Here is a 19,956-nt window from a genome sequence, read left to right as displayed (position 1 = left end):
TGAACCTGTGACCCTTCAGTTTGCAGGTCAACACTCTATCCACTGAGTCAAGCTGGTGAAGGCATAATACCATATTATTAACCACTAGAGGCCAGGTGCATGAAATTCATGCCTCAGCCCAGCCTGCACCCTCTCCAATCGGGAACCCCTCAAGGGATATCTGACTTCCCTCTCACAATCCAGGATTGCTGGCTCACAACTGCTCGCCTGACTACCTCCCTAATTGCCCCTAACCGCTTCTGCCTGGCAGCCTGATCACCCACTAACCACTCCCCTGACAGCCTGATTGATGTTAAACTGCTCTCCTGACAGCCTGTTTCCACTAACTGCCCTCCACTGCAAGCCTAGTCACCCTAACTGCCCTCCCCTACAGGCCTGCTTCCCCCAGATTGCTCTCCCCTATAGGCCTGGTCCCTTCCAACTGCCCTTTCCCATAGGCCTAGTCATCCCCAACTTCCCTCCTCAACCAGCTTGGTCAGCCCTAACTGCCTTCCCTTGCAGGCTTGATCACCCACAACTGCCCTCCCTTGCAGGCCTAGTCCCTCCCAACTGCCTTCCCCTGCTGGCCATCTTGTGGCAACCATATTGTGTCCACATGGGGGTAGTCATCTTGTGTGTTGGAGTGATGGTCAATCTGCATATTACTCTTTTATTAGATAAGATTAGATAGGATAGAGGCCTGGTGTACTGGTGGGGGCAGCTGGTTTGCCCCAAAGGGTGTCCCAGATCAGGGTGGGTTTTCCCTTGGGGCATAGGGAGGCTTGGGCAAGGAAGGGGCCTGCTCTTTTCTTAGATAGGATAGCCACCATGCTCTATATTAGATCCTCAGAACACATTCTTCTTAAACTCAAAAATTGTACCCTCTCACCTATACCCTCCACCCCACCCCATTTCCTGGCGAGCATTATTTTTTTTTAATTTGTTTTTAGATCCATATCCTCTAAGTGATACCATATTAAATACCATATTTTATTTTTCTTTCTGTCTCTGGCTTATTTCACATATCATTACGCCCTCCAATTTCATCCATGCTGTCACAAATGGAAATGTTTCCTTTTATATAGGACTGAGTAATATTCCATAGCATGTGTAAGCCATATTTTACTTATCCATTCATGTGTTGGAGTAAATTTAGATTTTTTTTCATAAGTTGGCAGTTGTAAACTTTATGTTTCCATGTAGATTCACTACAATTTTATTTTAAGTTTTAGTAAAACAACAACATAACTAGGCTAAAAGGGGTCTGTGGAGTGTGTGTGTGTGTGTTATTTCTATCAGTTCACACTAAATGTGATTACAAATATTTAGAATTAAATGAAGCACTTCCTTCTGAAGCATTAAGATGTTACCTTTTAAAAAATATATATTTTATTGATATTTTACAGAGAGGAAGAGAGAGAGATAGCTAGAAACATCGATGAGAGAGAAACATCGACCAGCTGCCTCTTGCACCCCATCTACCGGAGATGTGCCCGCAACCAATGTACATGCCCTGGCCCGGAATCAAACCCTGGACCTTTCAGTCCACAGGCCAATGCTCTACCACTGAGCCAAACCGGCCTAGGCAAGATGTTACCTTTTTTGGAAAATAATTAGACCTTTTGTGACAGCACGCATACATAGATAGCATTGCAATGAACTAGTGCTTTTTTAATCTGGGGCGATTTTGCCCCCAGAAGACATTTGCCTCTTAGGAGACACTTTTGGTTGTTGCAACTTTTAGTAGAGGTTTATACTAGCATCTAGAAGCCAATGGTATTTATAAACATTCTACAATGTACAGTATAGCCTACACCAAAGAAGTATTCACCTATAATCTGAGTTGTGCTAAGGTTGGGAAACCCTGCAATAGACTATTTCATGGGCATAAAACTTAATTGTATATGTTAAAACATTTACTGATTTCAGACTATAGATTTTTGAATTGTAAATCCAGAATATATTTGAAATGTTAACCATGCATTGTTATATACCCATATTGTTATTATGTAACATAGATGTCATGAGAACTAGTCATTCATAAAGGACTGAATTTAAAGGCTCTCAAACTTCAAAAAACATTACCTTTATAGTAAGTAAATCAATGATGAGTAGTTTTTATCTTCCATGAGCAGCGGAGCAATTCACTCATATTTCTAGAGACTTGATTCATCTAGCTTAACTGAATTTTTTTAATTCATAATTTAAAATACAACATAATATCATTTAAGAGTACTGTACAGCAAGAATAGCATTCATGTTACATTCTGTTTGTGTATTTACAGAAACAAACACAGAATGTTCACCCTGCAGGAAACTTTAGAGATCATCTATTCTAATCTCACATTTTATATATCGAGAAAATAACACTCAGAAAGGGGAAGTGTCAATCAAAGATTGCACAACTAGTCAGTAGTGAAACCAGATATACTATAAGGTTATATATCACTATCAAAATGAGGTCATGATTTGATGACTCTGTAAAATTGAATCTATGCATATTGAGATGTTATATTGAGATGATTTATAATGGAATTGTGTTCCCTGAGATAGTTCGGAATTGTCCTTCATGACTGGCATGACCTCTTTTGCCATCTAGATAAGATGGAACTTACCGCATAATGACTTTTTCCTTCTCCAAATTGTACTTTCTTTCTGCTAATATTACATTCATACCAGAAACATAATTTTCAAATCACAATGTGCCATATACAACATTCTATTTTAAATCATGTTATGCCTTTAAAATTGTAAAAGTGAGTGTCTGTATGTCAGAGAGATTAGGAGGTATGTCTAAAAATGCATTTCTATACACAATTCCATTAATATTTTGCATTTTTATGGAAGATGTCTGTCCTTGAACAAACACTAATAGACTTACAGTTTTTCTTACTTCCTTTATTTATTTCTTTTGCCTTATTGTTGAATGATTCTCCTGGGTTTTGTGCCTTCATATAGCATTGGGATCATATGACCAAATTATTTTTCCTAGTTTTAATTTTTATCTCAAATTTTAAGACTACTAACTTTGTCTTTAAATCAAGTTATAAAATGAATGGGAAGTGCATAGTATATGTCTGTAAAGTAGGGTATACAATAATCTATACATCATCAGTTTGAAGTAAAAAACTTTACAGAAGTTTGACCTACATATTAAACTTTCAGTTGTATTCAAAGTCTCATTTTAACATATCACCCCAACTTATGACCAGTTGATACAATTTTATATAATGTTTATGTTATCTATACTTTCATTGGGGAATTTTAGCAAATTAAAGCTTTATGGATAAGAAGCTCTAAGAATACATATTGGCAAAATGAACTCTTTCTATTTCATAGATTCTACTGAGGTAGTTTATAATAAGGTTCATTTAATGATCCAATAACTAAACCTTCTTAAGAAAGATCCAACATGTTATGTTAATGCTACAGAGACTTAACATGAAGGCCCTACCTTTTAAAAAGCTGCTTCATCAAAGGATAAAGTATCACATCCTCAGAATTTTTCACTGTTATTTTACAACTAATGTTACACTCAATAAGGGTTTATATTCTTTTTGTTGTCTGAGTTCCTTATAAATTTTGGAGATTAAATATTCATTTTCCCCTTTAGCTTGCATATATTATATATAAATTTTAAAAATATTTTTATAGAGATATGATTGATAGAAGACAGAGGCAGTAGTCCTCCCTTATTCATGCTTTTACTTTCCACTAGTTCAGTCATTTGTGGTCAACAGCAGTACAAAATATTTAAAAAAAGTTCCCAAAATAAATAATACATAAATTTAAAATTTAAATTGTGTGCCATTCTAAGTATTGTGATGAAACATCAAGCTATGTTCATTCTATCCTATCTGAGACATGAATCATCCCTTTGTTCAGTGTGTCCAAACTGTGCATACTACTCATCCATGAGTCACTTAGTAGCCCTCTGGGTTATCAGATCAATCTTCATGATATTGCAATGCTATGTTTAAGTAAAACTTATTTTATTTAATCATGGTTATTTGCATAACTTTTATCACATTATATTATTACTAGAGGTCCAGTGCACGGAATTTTGCACAGGGTTGTGGCGGGTGGTGTCCTCAGCCCAGCCTGGACTGTCTTGCAATCCAAGACCTTTCAGGGGATGTCCTACTGTGGTTTAGGCTCAATATGCAGGAATTGGAATAGGGATTGGGCCTAAACCAGTAGTCAGACAACCCTTTTACAATATGGGACCACTGTCTCCTAACTGCTCACCTGCCTGCTTGATAGCCCCTAACAACTCTGCCTGCCTAACTGCCTTATTATCTTTAATCACTCACCTCAGGTCTGATTGCCTTTAGTTACCTCTGCCTGCCTGCCTCATTGTTCCTAAATGCCTCTGCCTGCCTGACTTCCCCTAACCACTCCCTGGGGGTTGGGACCAGCCAGGGTAAGGGCCCCAGGTGTTCTGGTCTCTGGTCATTCTGGATGTTGCACCTTTTCGATTGCTGGGATTTTATTATATAATATAATGGTTCTATGCTATTATTAGTTGTTATTAACCTTTTATAGTGCCTAATTTGTAAATTAAGCCTTTTCATAGGTATCAGTGTATAAAAAATATATATATGTGTAAAGAGTAGGGTATTATCTGCAACTTCAGGCATTCAGAATATTGTGGGGGGAGGAATCCCTTAGATAAAGGGGCTACTGGATATGGACATTGATATTAATAGAATAAATTATTACTTACCTTTTTTCACATATACACATTTGACAGATAAACATATATACTTGGTAGCTAAATTTTTGCTGATGAAAGTTCAATATGATCCCAGAGGAAATAGTGTTAGATGAATTAAGAACATCCATTACTATTCTGTGTGTGTGTGTGTGTGTGTGTGTGTGTGTGTGTGTGTGTGTCTCTGTCTCTCTGTCTCTCCCTCTCTGTCTCTGTCTCTCTGTCTCTCTTTTTCTCTCACTGTACCTCTCTCTCTTATTCTCCTTGGCAACGTTCTCTCTGTCATGCTTCTGCTCAGGACAGTGGAAGTTCTGTCCAGGCTCACCAAGAGTGAGTTGGCAAGGCCATGACCTTGTTAGAAAACTCTGTCTGAAATCTCACAAGACCTGAATACCAATGTTGAATTTGCCTGTCTGTGCTCCTTATTTCTGCCACAGCATTTCTCAGGAGTGCTCTGTCAAATTTGGTGCTGCTGATAATATACTAGTCTCTCCAACTTTTGTATTAAATGCAAGTTCTCAAGAAACCTTTTAAATTGAAAGGAAAAATATGGAGAAAATTGAAGACCAAAGGGAGTATCTTTTTTGTTCTACAGCAATACATTTACTCTGTAAAGCAATGCATTTATCTACGCTTATGCTCTTTACTTCTATCCTTATTAACCTCATCTGATTTATGCTAATTTCTGGTCAAAATGCAATAGAAGCCCAAAGTTATAGAGTGACATAGAGCATTTGCTTTACTATTACTCCACCTACTGGAATTGCCCTTTACTGACCACAGATTCTAGGGCAGAGACTAAGAAAATGAGGAGAAAAGAGAAATTGGAATTATGTAAATCTACTGACAAATCTGCTTTCTGAATATTGATTTATTTAATAAGTTTATAATTTGAAATGAATAATTTTATTGGAGCATGATATGAGACTGTTCAAAACATGATACTTTTTTTTACTCTATTATTTTTATATTTTCTCCCTTCTGAGTTCTAATCCTATTGTGTCAAAATAGTGTCCCTTTCATGCTAAAATGATACATTATACACTATTATAATACATATCAATTTCTTATAAAGATAAAATGGAAATTAAATGTAAGTTCACTGATATTTCTGAAATGTATTCAAACAAAACAATTTTAGGAGAACATTGTGAAGTATTTTGTTTAGTACAGTCCTACATAACATGATATTTAAAGTATATTTTGCTACATATAATATATAGAAAACTTCAAGTTACTGCAAATTATATATTCTATACTTTGTCTTATTTAAAAAAAAAAAAAAAAAACACACAGTCAGCCGAAACCGGTTTGGCTCAGTGGTAGAGCGTCGTTCTGCGGACTGAAAGGTCCCAGGTTCGATTCCGGTCAAGGGCATGTACATTGGTTGCGGGCACATCCCTGGTAGGGGGTGTTCAGGAGGCAGCTGATCGATGTTTCTCTCTCATCAACGTTTCTAGCTCTCTATCTCTCTCCCTTCCTCTCTGTAAAAAATCAATAAAAATATATTTAAAAAACAAAACAATCAAACAAAAACAAAAACCAGAAACAGTCAGATGAATTTATTTTATGAAGTGAATTTGAAAGTGACTTTCTGTCATGATAATATGAACACAAATTGGTACTAAACTAATGCTGAATTGTGTGTGTGTGTGCGCGCGCGCGCGCGCGCGCGCGTGTGTGTGTTTATAAATGTGAATACATATGATATATAGGGGTCTTGAGAATACCCACATTTATGTTAACTTTTCTTGAATGTACATAAGTAAAAATAATAAGGCAGACAACTTTATATGAACATCTAATTTTGGTTTGGGGCATTTTTCAGTAAATTATGTAATAAATCTTGGATTAAACACTTCTATTTTCATATCCAAGAAAGAAAAAAATATATTTTAAATTAATTTATTTTAAATTAATCATGAGCTAACTCAAAAGACAACTATTTTGTGTTTAATCATTCATAAGTATCTTTGGAACTTGGCAAAAATCAGATGATCCTACATTGTTTCTGATGGAAAATACCTTTGAGCACAAAATGAGATGAAGTTCTGTTTTGTCAGCAGCACAATAAAAGCAAGTGCTAGAAGCAAGTGAATCAACACAGCTGGCGGCTAGCATTATGATTAGATGCACTGGTTTGTATAAAATAAGAATTGGCCTGAATCTTTGCCCACGGCCTGAACTGAAATGACCCTGAAATAAGTTAAATACTTTGCCAGACTTTTTTGGCCTTCCTGTAGCTTTAGAGCCCTGATTTTTATCATGAAAGACTGGGAACTCCTATCTCTCCATTAGCTTTACTAAGAATGTTGTATATAAATTTACAATTTATCAAACACACATACAAGTATACAGCAAAACACATGACACATTTTAATTATCCAAATGTAAAACCCAAAACTCAGTAAAAATTAATTTTTTTAAGTGAATTCTCTTTTGGGTCTTTTTCTCAAGTAAACATTAGAAGATTTTTGGTTTTACTAATAGAATACAAAAATTAATTTTTAATTTCTCACAGATTTTAGAGGAATGTTTTATGTCAGTGTAAATTTTAAGGTATTTTATGTTTCCATTATCATTATAGCTCTGTTCTGATGACTCATGTTCTGAACAGACTAAGTAAATATGGGCTACGGTATAGGTAAGAATCTTAATAAAAAAGAATGTGCACATTATGATCAGGAAGTGAGATATCCAAGTGGAATCAATGTTAAAGTTGCAGAAGGCACTGCAGAGGAATCCTACCTCCCAAATATGCTACATTCTCAGGCAAATGCAGCTATTACTATTAATGTGTTCACACTGGCACTGGCATTGCACTTCTCTTGAGCTGGTGCTCAGTAATAAAGCATAAACTAGGTCATAGCAGGTTAGTTTTTTCCTCTTACTAATATCTCAGAATAGAGTGACATGATTTAAGGCCAATCAGCAGTTGAATGTGTAGATTGGATAGTGAGGAGTGATGAGTAAGAAGCAAAAATAAGGGAGAAGAAAGAACAATGAGGGAGAAGTTGGAAGAGGGGATAAGGATAGTGGTTTCTGTCTAGTTTCCTTTATTTTTATTTATTTATTTATTTGTTTGTTTGTTTGTTTGTTTTTGGTAATATCTATTTAAGGCTGCGAAATAAGCCTGCTCTGAGAGAGGCCTCTCTTCTCCTCACATTCCAGGTCCCAGGCAAGTAGGGCAGGCCTCCCTCAGAAGTTCTTCATGGCCCTCAGATGCAGAGTTCGCTGTGTAGAGATGCTTTTGACATTCTCATCAAACTTCTATGCTTATTTTATCTTGTGTGAATAATAAATCTCAAACTTAGTGACAAACTAGAATGTTAAGAAATTAATAGGCTTTGCAAATACTATGTAACAAGCATTAGCTCAGAGAAAGATGTTGTTTGTTTGCTTCATAAGAATCGTTAGCCTAGGGAATTTAGATAAAATATTCCTATGGTCTTCAATCTTTTAGAAGGAAATAAACTCTTTAATTAATCAGTCTTTCTTCAAACTTATCATTGGATTACTTGGAACATACTCTACTGTGATATTATCTTATTAATAAAAGAGAAACATGCAAATTAGCAATCACTCTGATACACCCACAGCCAATCAGAATGAGTATGCAAATTAACCTAACATAGGTGGGGTTTAATTTGCATATGTAGGAGGAGCTGCTGGAGGGGTGTGAGGCCTGCTATGAGGGGAAGGGTTGCAGTGGAGGGAACTATGAGAGCCGTGCTCAGGACAGAAGCGAGAACTTTCTGGCTCCCAAGGGCCTGCTGGCTCACAGGCAGCTGGGACTGAAGCCAGGGGAAGGAAGGCCTATTCTTGCATGAATATCAAGCAAGGGGCCTTTAGTGATATAATAAGAAATATACATAATGTGGTCTTTTTCCAGCCAGTTCCTAAAATACTTGTAATTTCCTAAGTAATATGTAAGTGTAACTTTTTCAAAATTTCCTAAGAACAATAGTACTATCTTTTTGGTTTTCATGCTAGTTCCTGAACCAGCTCCAGAGGCATACAAGTGAAATGATAAAACTCTCAAGTTTATAGCTCTTATACATTTTTCAGATCCATACAGGTGTATACTCATAAAATCACTTAGCTGCTAATAATAAATATAAATTTTATGTGATGAATGATATTTGTAAAAATGTAATGTTTGAAGCATCAATTAAAAATTGGCTTGTCTGAGCATGTTGTTTTAAGTTCAACATGTCACATACTAATTTAAACTTTATTTTCATTTTAGATTTCACATACAAATGAGGTCATATGATAGAACTTTCTGTGTCTGACTTATTTCACTTAGCATAACGTTCTCAAAATCCATCCACATAGTTGCAAATAGCAAGATTTTCATTTTTATGGCTGAATATAATATTCCATTGTGTACATATAATGTCACATTTTCTTTTTTACCTACCTAGTGATGACAGATTCTTTCCATATCTTAGTTATCCTAAATAAGGTTTCATTGAACATGGATGTCATATATCTTTCTGAATTAGTGTTCTTCTTTTCTCTGGATAAATGGATCTTTTCTATATTGAGTCACTATTGGTCTTTTATTTAATCTGTAGATTCAACAAAGTGTGGATCAAAAGCAATATTTTGTATTTCCAAATTTGGTTTCCCAACCCTGGGTTCCCATTGATTGAAAATACTGCTTTTGATCTGTGGTTAGTTAAATTCATGGATATGAAAGGCTGACTGTCATTAAGATTTGGAAGAATCAAGTGTTATATGCAAAAACAAAACAAAACAAAAAATTTATATATAGGTTTTCAAGTGAGTGGGGGGTCAGCACCACTAACTCCTGTATTTTTCTTTTCTTAAAAAAAAAAAAATATATATATATATATATATATATATATATATATATATATATATATATATTATTGATTTTTTACAGAGAGGAATAGAGAGGGATAGAGAGTTAGAATCATCAATGAGAGAGAGACAGATCAGCTGCCTCTTGCACACCCCACTGGGGATGTGCCCACAAAAAGGTACATGCCCTTGACCAGAAGTGAACCCGGACCTTTCAGTCCTCAGGCTGACGCTCTATCCACTGAGCCAAACCAGTTTCGGCAACTCCTGTATTTTTCAAGGTCAACTGTATTATTTTCTATTTGCAGTTGGTTAAACCCACAGATAAAAACTTACAGATACTAAAGGCCAACTGTAATTAAGTTTTCGGGGATTAAAAAGGTATACATGGGCTTTAAATTATGCCAGAGTTGACACCTCTAACCACAGCATTGTTGCAAAGTTAACTATACTCTAAGTAACCAATATTCGCTTACATGTACATAACCAGAAGCACCTGTTTTTTTCTATTCAATATGAAGTTTGATAACCATGATTTGAGTTTTCTTTATTCTGCTTTTATATGTAACAACTTAGTGGCAGCTCTTTTTTCAAATATCTGAATTTCACCTAGTATTTTAAAAATCTGTTATCAACTCTACCATCTATAATTATATATATAATTTATTTATAAAAATAGATGTCTAGAAAACTAGTTATGAGCAGTTCTTCTATTTACTTCTTTTGCTAATAATTAAGATACCAGGTAAACCAGCATATTCTTTGTGTGTATGTATATATGACCACAAATTTAATTTGATGTACATCCATTCAGAAATGATATATTAAGTTTCTTTGGTTTTTAGACATTATATAGAAATTTGTATATGCTATTAAATAATGAGACATTGAAAAATTCACAGTCTTAATAATAAAAAGCTGGTAATTAGAAAGATCATCATCCCTGGTTATATATGTACAACTAAAACAATTTACTCAATCAGATATTTCTTAAAAGCCACACCTAGCTGAGGAAAACTGGATACATTAAAAAAAGCTCAGTGTATTAAACAAAAAAAAAAGCACATCTATCCATGTGTACATTATGGACTTTTAATTTCTTAGTAGTGTTTTATAAAAAATGAGCTTGATGCTCAAATAAGTTTATGAAATCGTAGGTTAAACTCAGTTAAACAGATTAACACTGAATTTCTCCATGTATGCCACATAATTATGTGCTTCATGACTTTCTGATAGAAGGCTCTTTCTTGCAGGGTTATACAAATTTTTTTTAACCAAGATCATACATCTAGATTAATAAGAAAAATATAAGAAAATGTCTAATTTTATTGTTATAGTATTGAAATCAGATGTTGACAGTAATATTTATTGCATAGGTAACAGACTTTTATCAATAGTTCTAAAAACTTTTATTTTCATTACAATGACAAACATAAAATTATTATTTCATTATTTATATTAAAATAATTATATTTGGTTTTATAATTTATTGTACAAATTCATATTGCAACTATCATCACATAATAACCTAAATAAGAAGTCTTCATAAAATATATTGTCTTAATGATAAAATTAGTCTATTAGTCATTGATTAAGAAATTATTGTTTTGGTTTCAGATAATTGATTTTAATAGATTTACTAATTTTTTATAGTAATTGAGTTTATTTTATTCTATTTTTTAAAAAAATGAGTTTATATTTTTCTTTAGGTCTATTTTCTAAGTCACCTACTTTGTCCTTTAATGTATTTAAAAAAATTGTTTGGGTTCTTATAGAACTAGATCATTTATCCATTTATTCAAGTAATATTTACTGAAAACCTATTTCCAAGTATATCATCTAGATGCTGGGTATGGAATAAAACAGAATCTTGACATTATAAAAGGTTATTTATTTATATTATAGTAATTAAATTGACTGCAAATGAATAAATGTAATACTCCAATATTTATGATGGTGGTAAGTGCTTTGGAGAAAAAGCAGAGAACTAGGAAGTGCTGGGGTGAGGGCAAGTTTCCAGTGTTAAAGAGGGTGCCACGGAAGTTGTCAATCAAAAGGTAGAAATTGAACAAAGTGTTTAGACCAGATAAGGAAACAAGCATTTATATGTCTATGTAGTGAGAGGATATTCCAAGCAGAAGGAATACAAAATATACAGGTATTCAGGAGGGAATTTGTCTAGTTTGTTCAATTAGTAACAGGGCGTGAATTGAATGAGAAGAATAGTAGATGATGATGTCAGAAAAGTAATAAAAAGAAAAACATCATGTAGGGTTTTCTGAGTCATTTTAAGAATCTTATTTTATCGCTTCTCGGCCTTTTGGCTAAGATCAAGTGTAGAATCTTTTATTTTACTGTAAATGAGATGGAAAAGCACTGGAGGTTTTAGTCAGAGAAATAACATAATTTAACGTATTTTTAAAGAACACTCTGAAGTATGTTGAGAATAGGCAGTAAGGGAGAAAAAAGGAACAGAAAGATAAATGGGAATGTGTTCCAGTAATCTAGATAAATAATAAAAGTGATGCGAACTAGGCTGTTCATGGTAGAAATAGTATGAAATGTTCCATTTCTGAGCATATTTGAAAGTAGAGACAATAGCAGTTTCTGAGCAACTGGCTGTGGGATGAGACAACATGGTTTTTGCTTAATCACTTAGAAAGTTCTACTTGCCATTTCCTAGTATTGTCATAATAAAGACAGGAGGAGACGCTGGGAGGGTATGTGAAAAAAAATTGAAAATTGCAGTGTTTTGTATGGCTTTCAGAAGGGAATTCTGAATTAGTGATGCATTTCTGAAAATTATCAGCAAGGAGATGGGTTTTACTAGTAAGTTACTAGGACTGAATAAGATTACCATGGACGTGAGTAAAGACAGAAAAAAAGAGGAACAAGGACTAAATCACTAAAGCCCCTTGAAATTGGCAAGAAGAAAGAATGAAGACGGATAGCAAGAAAGATACTGGGAAGAAGAAAGTAAGGTAGGAGGAAATTGGGACAATGATCTGAAAGCAAAGTCAAGAGCATGTCAAGATAGGCCAAGTTGCTCTTTCTGAACATGGTGGAATGGGAGGCACCATCATGGGAGTGGACGTCTGCCACAAGAAAGGCAGAAAGGTTCACCAAGAGCACAAGCGCCAGGTCATCTACCCCAGGCTGCTGATTGAGCTGGACAGGTCTCTGGCTGGATGAACCAACTCCTCCTTCGAACAGAGATGCCAAAGAGGTTGTTCATGAGCACACCAACCGGTGCCTCTGTCCCTTTCTAAGAGGACGTGGAAGCTGAAGCTTCCTGGCTGGGAGGACAAAATGTCGGTGGTTGTAGGAATTATAACTGATAATGTGCATAGGCAGGAAGTGCCCAAACTGGAGGTGTGTGTATTTTGTGAGAGCAGCCCTCCTCGAGCCATGTCCTCAAGGCCGGGGTGTAAGTTCCTCACCTTCAACCAGCTGGCCCTGCACCCCCAATGGCTGTGGCTTGGTCCTGCTCTCTGATTCTGCAAGGATCAAGAGATGGACAGGCATTTGGCAAGGCCCAGGGGGCCCCTGGCAGCCACACTAAACCTATGTGTGCTCCAAGGGTGGGGAGTTCCAGTATACCAGAGGCTAATGGGCCATCACAGCTACAAAAACTGATATAAGAAATACAATGCATAATATTGTAATAACTATATGGTGCCAATTGGGTACTAGAAATATCACAGGAAACACTTTGTAAGGTATATGATTGTCTAATCACTATGCTGTACACCTGAAACTAATACAAAATAATATTAAATGAAAACTGTAAAAAACAAAAGTGATAAAAATTACTATTTCTATATAAAATAAAATGAGTTATAACAAAAGTATTTATTTCTAAATATATTGATAAAATAAAATAAAAATAAAAAGTCTAACCCCAGATTGTGCCTTATTAATAAGAAAGACTTTGGATGCTGACAGGATAAAAAAAAAATAAGCCACGTTAGATGAGAACTGAAAATTCACTTTGTCATTGACTGTGATAAGGGCAACCTTGAGTGTAGTGCAGGAATGACAGGCTGAATGCAGGGAGTTCAAGAGAAAATGAGACAAGGGAAACAGAAGTAGTAGGAGAATTAAACATTCAACTGTTTGTTATAAAAGTAGAGCAGGGAAATGAGGTCTTGTTAAGAGGATATGGAGCCATGAAGTTTGTATCTTTATTTTATTTTTTAAAGATGAGAAAGAGTAGAATGTGATGCATATGAGGAAGATTGACCTCAGATCATAAGCCAGTCACAGTGACAGGAAGGGAAGACACATGAGGCAGATGCAGTGGAAATCCCTTCCCGATGCTCCTTTTTTTCTCCATCAAATAGCAAACAAGGTTATCAGCTGGGAATGAAGTTGAGAGATAGAGTTCAAGGTCTGACTGGAAAAGGACAAATAGCTTTCTGCATGCATGTTGACTGGATTTAGGGAAATGCATTTTGATTTATTGGCCCCACTAGAGGTTAATAATTATGAACTTAAAGTAAGACCAGTCACCATGGTTGGCTATCTCTCTATAGCCATGTTCAGCTAAGGGGCAGGTGTGGAATAATCATGGAGTTGCATTTAAATAGAGATGAGGTTTTGATACGTGGATATGATATGGAATGAGAAGGCATAGAGTTAAAGAATAATGATCATTTCTCATGTAGAAAAGCAATTAATTTAGTGATTATTTATTCTAATAGTATTATTCTTTAAATAATATCAGTGATTAAAATCAACTTTGTAAAGATATATAAGGTAGAATAAACAAACTCACATTAAAACATGCTTGGATCCCATGTCCCAGAGGTAGCCACTATAAATAGTTTTGTGTCTATCCTTCTAGACATTTTCTATGAATACATGAATAGATAGATTTTTTTAAAACCAAATATTGCTTCACCCCATTAACATAGTCCTGGTAGTTAACATTTCTCATTCAATGATATATCACAGACACAATCTACCCTGGTTCCTAGAGCTTTATCCCATTCCACAATCACAAAATACATTATTATGTTGCTGAGCCATAATTTATTTAAATAATCACATTTTTCTTTAGGTTATTTCCAGCTTTTGCTGTTACGAATAATGCAAAATGAACATCTTTATCTACAGAAGTTTATTAGTTCTTGAATCGTTCCTCTAATGTAGATTGCTAGAGGAAGGATTGCTTAGTCAGAAAGTGCATATTGTTTTACAATTTCTACTACATTATACCCACATAGGACATAGCAATTTATTTCTCTTCCAAGTTCTCATCAACAGTAGATATGAAAAAAATACTTATTCACTTATGAGGAGTTTGAATATCACTTTTCATTTTATATTTAACAACTATGAGATTAAAACAATTCTAATATTTGGCCATTGTTTCAGGTCTCTATTTTATTTTAGTTCACTTGAGAAATATATTCTCACATGAATCATTTTTAATACACTATATATTCTTCTTTTACTATGCCAATGGTAAACATTGTCCTGAAGAATTTTTTTTTTAACATATTAAATATTTTATATTTATCTTTTTATTTTTTATCTTTGCCAATTTTAAACCATCATGAGGGAAAGGACTTTTGCTTGTGTGGTTCTCTTTGAGTCCCCACTGTAGGATGAGGATGGCACATTGTAACATCTCAAAAATAAGTGTCAAATAAATGGAGTGAATGAATAGGATATGTGTTATCACTCACATCATAAAAAATATACCATGTATATTCTAAAAATTACATAAGGGGAATCATACTCTGTATTCTTCGCTAACTGATTATTTGATGAAACATTTTGCTTTTTTGTTTTTGAGATATAGTCATGTAAATACATTTTAATCTAATTCATTTATATAAATTTGTGTATTATATTAACCACTAAAAGCTCGGTGAACAAAATCTGTGCTGGGGGTGTGTCCCTCAGCCTAGCCTGTACCCTCTCTAATCAGGGACCCCTTCAGGAATGTCCGACTGCCTGTTTAGGCCCAATCCCTCACACAATCCAGGACTGCTGGCTCCCAACCACTCACCTGACTACCTTCCTGATTGCCCCTAAACGCTTCTTCCTGCCAGCCTGATCACCCCATAACTATTGCACTGCCAGACTGATTGATGTCTAACTGCTCCCCTGCCAGCTTTTTTGCCCCCAACTTCCCTCTTCTGCCAGTCTGGTCACCTCTTAACTGCCCTCCTTTGCAGACCTGGCTCCTCCCAACTGCCCTCTCCTGCTGGCCATCTTGTGGCAGCCATCTTGTATCCACATGGGGGCAACCATCTTGTGTGTTGGAGTGACGGTCAATTTGCATATTACTTTTTTATTAGATAGGACAGAGGCTTAGTTCATGGGTGGGGACCAGCTGGTTTGCCCTGAAGGGTGTCCCTTGGGGCATAGGGCTGCCTGGGCGAGGGGCCTGTGGTAGTTTGCAGGCCAGCCATGCCTCTCACCCCCACCCAGTGACCCAAACAGAGGCCCTGGTGTCTGGAATTTATTTAGCTTCTATAATTTAAACTTTGTAGCCTGGAGCAGAGCCAAGCCTTCTGCTCACTCTGTGGCAACAGCCATTTCTATTTGAATTTATTTATCTTCTATAATTAAAACTTTATAGCCTGGAGCAAAGGACTGCGGAAGGGCTGCAGAAGCTTGGCTTCCTCCATTGCCAGGGGGAACCTTAGGCTCCTGCTCTCTCTAGCTCCCTGATTGCAGCCATTTCTATTGGGATTTATGTATCTTCTATCATTGAAACTTTGTAGTCTTAAGAGGAGGCCTGGGCAGGCCAGGGTGTTCGGAAAGCTTAGCCTCTTCCATCGCTGTGGAAATCCAAGCCTCTCTCTTGTTCTCTCTGTGGCTGTAGCCATCTTGATTTGGTTAATGTATAATACATACTTGCTCCTGATTGGCTTGTGGGTATAGTCATGTGATGGTTAATTTGAATATTACTCTTTTATTAGATAGGATTATCATTAAAATAATGTATTAATTTTACTACTCAGGGGCAGTTAGGTTATTTACGTTTGGGTTATTATTCACTTTTTAAATGTTATTTTAAACATTTTATATAGTTAGAATATTGTGAAATATTTTGTATAGAACTGTGTAGGAGAATTATAATTCCAGGGAAGAATTAACCAAACTGTATAGGACAATACTAATTAAACTTTTCTCAATCCCAAAACATTTTTTTATATCCCTTTAAAAATCTTTCTCTGGGAGTTTAGTGGTGCTTGGAATAGAAATAATGTGTGAGTTGGAAAAAGAAAAAGCTCATTCAGTGTTTTCTAATAAGAATTTTGGTTTCAGGATCTATTTGTATTATTTTTTAAATTTCTTTTGTATTTAATTTATTGTTGACATTGAGAAATAAAATTATAGCCGAAACCGGTTTGCTCAATGGATGGAGCATCGACTTGGGGACTGAAGGGCCCTGGGTTCGATTCCGGACAAGGGCATGTACCTTGGTTGCTGGCATATCCCCAGTAGGGGGTGGGCAAGAGGCAGCTGATCGATGACTCTCTCTCATCGATGTTTCTAGCTTGCTATCTCTCTCCCTTCCTCTCTGTACAAAATCAATAAAATATATATTTTTTTAAAAATTAGCCAAAGCTGGTTTGGCTCTGTGGTAGAGCGTCGGTCTGCAGACTGAAAGGTCTCAGGTTCGATTCCGGTCAAGTGTATGTACATTGGTTGTGGGCACATCCCCAGTAGGGGGTGTATAAGAGGCAGCTGGTCGATGTTTCTCTCTCATTGACGTTTCTAGCTCTATCTCTCTCCCTTCCTCTCTGTAAAAAAATCAATAAAATATATTTTAAAAATTATATATGTTTTAGGAATGCAATTCTGCAATACATCATCCTGTATTATGTGTTTATCACCCCAAGTCAAGTCTCCTTCACCTCCATTTATCCTTTCTTTACTGCCTTCCACCTTCCTCCACCACCTTCCCTCTTGCAATCACCATACTGCTGTCTCTGTCCATGAGTCTTTCTTTTTTATTATTCACTTCATTCCTTAACCTTTCTCACTAGGCACCTCCATTCCCTCCCCTCTGACAACTGTCAGTCTGTTCTGTATATTCATGAGTCTGTCTCCACTTTGTTAGTTTATTTTGTCTTTCTCTAACTGGCTTATTTCACTTATCCTAATACTCTCCATATCCATCCATGCTGATGCAAAAGGTAAGAGTACTTTCTTTTTTTTACAGCAGGGTGGTATTCCATTGTGTATATGTAGCACAGTTTTTTAACCCACTCATCTGCTCATGGGCACTTAAGCTGTTTCCAAAGCTTAGCTATTGTAAATTGTGCTGCTATGAACATAGAGGTGCTTGAGTCCTTTCTGATTGATGTTTCTGAATTCTTGACATATGTTCCTAGAAGTGGGATTACTGGGTCAAATGGGAATTCCATTTATAATTTTTTTAGGAACTTCATACTGTTCTCCACAGTGGCTGCCAGTCTGCACTCCCACAGGAGGGCATGAGGGTTCCCTTTTCTCCACATCCTCACCTGAAATTGTCTTTTGTTGATTTGTTAATTATAGCCATTCTGACAGGTATGAAATAGTACATCATTGTTGTTTGATTTTCATGTCTCGGATTATTAATGACTTTGAGTATATTTTCATATGTTTCTTGGCCTTCTGTGTGTCCACTTTCAAAAGTTTCTATTTAAGTCTATTGCCCATTTTTGATTGGGTTGTTAATATTCCTTTTGTTAAGATGTATGAATTTCATATAAATTTTTATATACTATGCCCTTATCAGATATAACATTGGCAAATATATTCTCCCATGCAGTGGGTATCTTGTTGCTTTGTTAATGGCTTCTTTTGCTATGCAGAAGCTTTTTATTTTGATGTAGTTCCATTTGTTTATTTTTTATGAGTTTCCATTACTCTAGGAGCTGTACTGTTGAAGATGTTGCTATGACATATGTCTAATATTCTACTGCCTATACATTTTTCTAAGATTTTTATAGTTTCCCATCTTAAGTTTAAATCCTTTATCAATTTTGAGTTTATTTTTGTGAATGGTATAAGGTGGTGATCTAGTTTCATTTTTTTGCATGTATCTATCCAATTTTCCCAACACCATGTATTGAAGAGACTGTCTTGACTCCATTGTATGCTCTTGCCCTCTTTGTCAAATATTAGTTGAGCATAATGACTTGGGTCCATCTCTGGGTTCTCTGTTCTGTCCCATTAGTCTATATGTCTGTTCTTATGCCAGTATCAGGCAGTTTTGAAATCAGTGGCTTTGTAATATAGCTTGATATATTATATTGTGATCTCTCCAACTTTGTTCTTCTTTCTGAAGATTGCTGAGACTACATGCATTTTTGGAGAGTTTTTCCTATGTCTGTAAAACATGCCGTTGGTATATTAAATCTATAGCTTGTTTTGGCTAGTATGGAGATTTTAGTGATTGATTCTAAGAATTCAGGAACAAGGTATAGTCTTCCATTTGTTTATATTTCCCTCTATCTCTTTTTTCAATGTCCTATAGTTTTGTCACTACAGTTCTTTTACCTCTTTAGTTAAGTTGATTCCTAGGTATCTTAATTGTTTGTTGCAATGGTAAATGGGATTCTTATTTTGTTTGTTTGTATGTTTGTTTCTCTTTCTGGGAGTTCATTATCCTATATAATAAATGGCCAGCCACCATAAGCGTAACAACCGGAATGACCAGAGACCAGAACCACCGTGGCCCCTCACCAGGCTATCCCTGTCCCCAAGCAAGCATTTAGGAGTGATCAGGCAGGCATACCAGCAGTTAGGGGTGATCAGATAGGCAGGCAAGTGGTTAGGGGCGAGCAGGCAGGCAGGCCAGCAGTTAGGAGAAATTAGGTAGGCAGACAGCCCCTTGCAAGGCCGGCCCCACTCCAAGCAAGTGGTTAGGGATGGTAAAGCAGGCCTACCAGTGGTTAGGGGTGATAAGATAAGCAGGCAAGTAGTTAGGGGCAATCAGGTAGGCAGACGGCCCCTTGCAGAGATGGCCCCACCTCCATCAAAGAAAGAGGGAGTCCCAGGCCACTGGCTGTGACTCTGTGGTATGTGTGCAGCTGGCCAGCAAATGTCCAGCAGAGGGAGGCCCAGGTCAGCCAAGCCATTGCACCCCATTCCTGTTGCCATCATAGAGAGGCCACTGGTGTCAGGGGAGGGGAGGTAACAATACACAAATGGAAAGCATTGGCAGTGGTGGTGGAGGGGCCAGCTGCCTGCAACTGGGAGAAGAAAAGTCACAATAGGCTCTAAACTCAGGCCAGGCCTAGGGATCCTACCTGATCGGTCCCTTATTGTGAGAGGATGCAAGCCAGGTTGAGGGATTCCCCCCCCCCAAAAAAAAATTGCATGAATTTTCATGCACCAGGCTTCTAGTCCTATATATTAAAAGAGTAATATGCAAATCAATGGAATGGCATAAGGACCAGTCGCTATGATGCACACTG

At 36.3% G+C, this 19,956-nt stretch overlaps 1 pseudogene; it reads left to right on the top strand.

Annotated features, from left to right (window-relative positions):
• The first annotated feature begins 11,827 nt into the window (after window positions 1–11,827).
• Window positions 11,828–11,955, top strand: LOC118724960 (annotated as a pseudogene).
• Window positions 11,956–19,956: the final 8,001 nt, after the last annotated feature.

The sequence above is a fragment of the Pipistrellus kuhlii genome, unplaced genomic scaffold, assembly GCF_014108245.1.
Source record: "Pipistrellus kuhlii isolate mPipKuh1 unplaced genomic scaffold, mPipKuh1.p scaffold_m20_p_2, whole genome shotgun sequence".
In the NCBI taxonomy this organism is placed as follows: domain Eukaryota; kingdom Metazoa; phylum Chordata; class Mammalia; order Chiroptera; family Vespertilionidae; genus Pipistrellus; species Pipistrellus kuhlii.
Note: the sequence above shows the minus strand (reverse complement) of the source record. Positions and strands in the feature narration are given on the sequence as shown.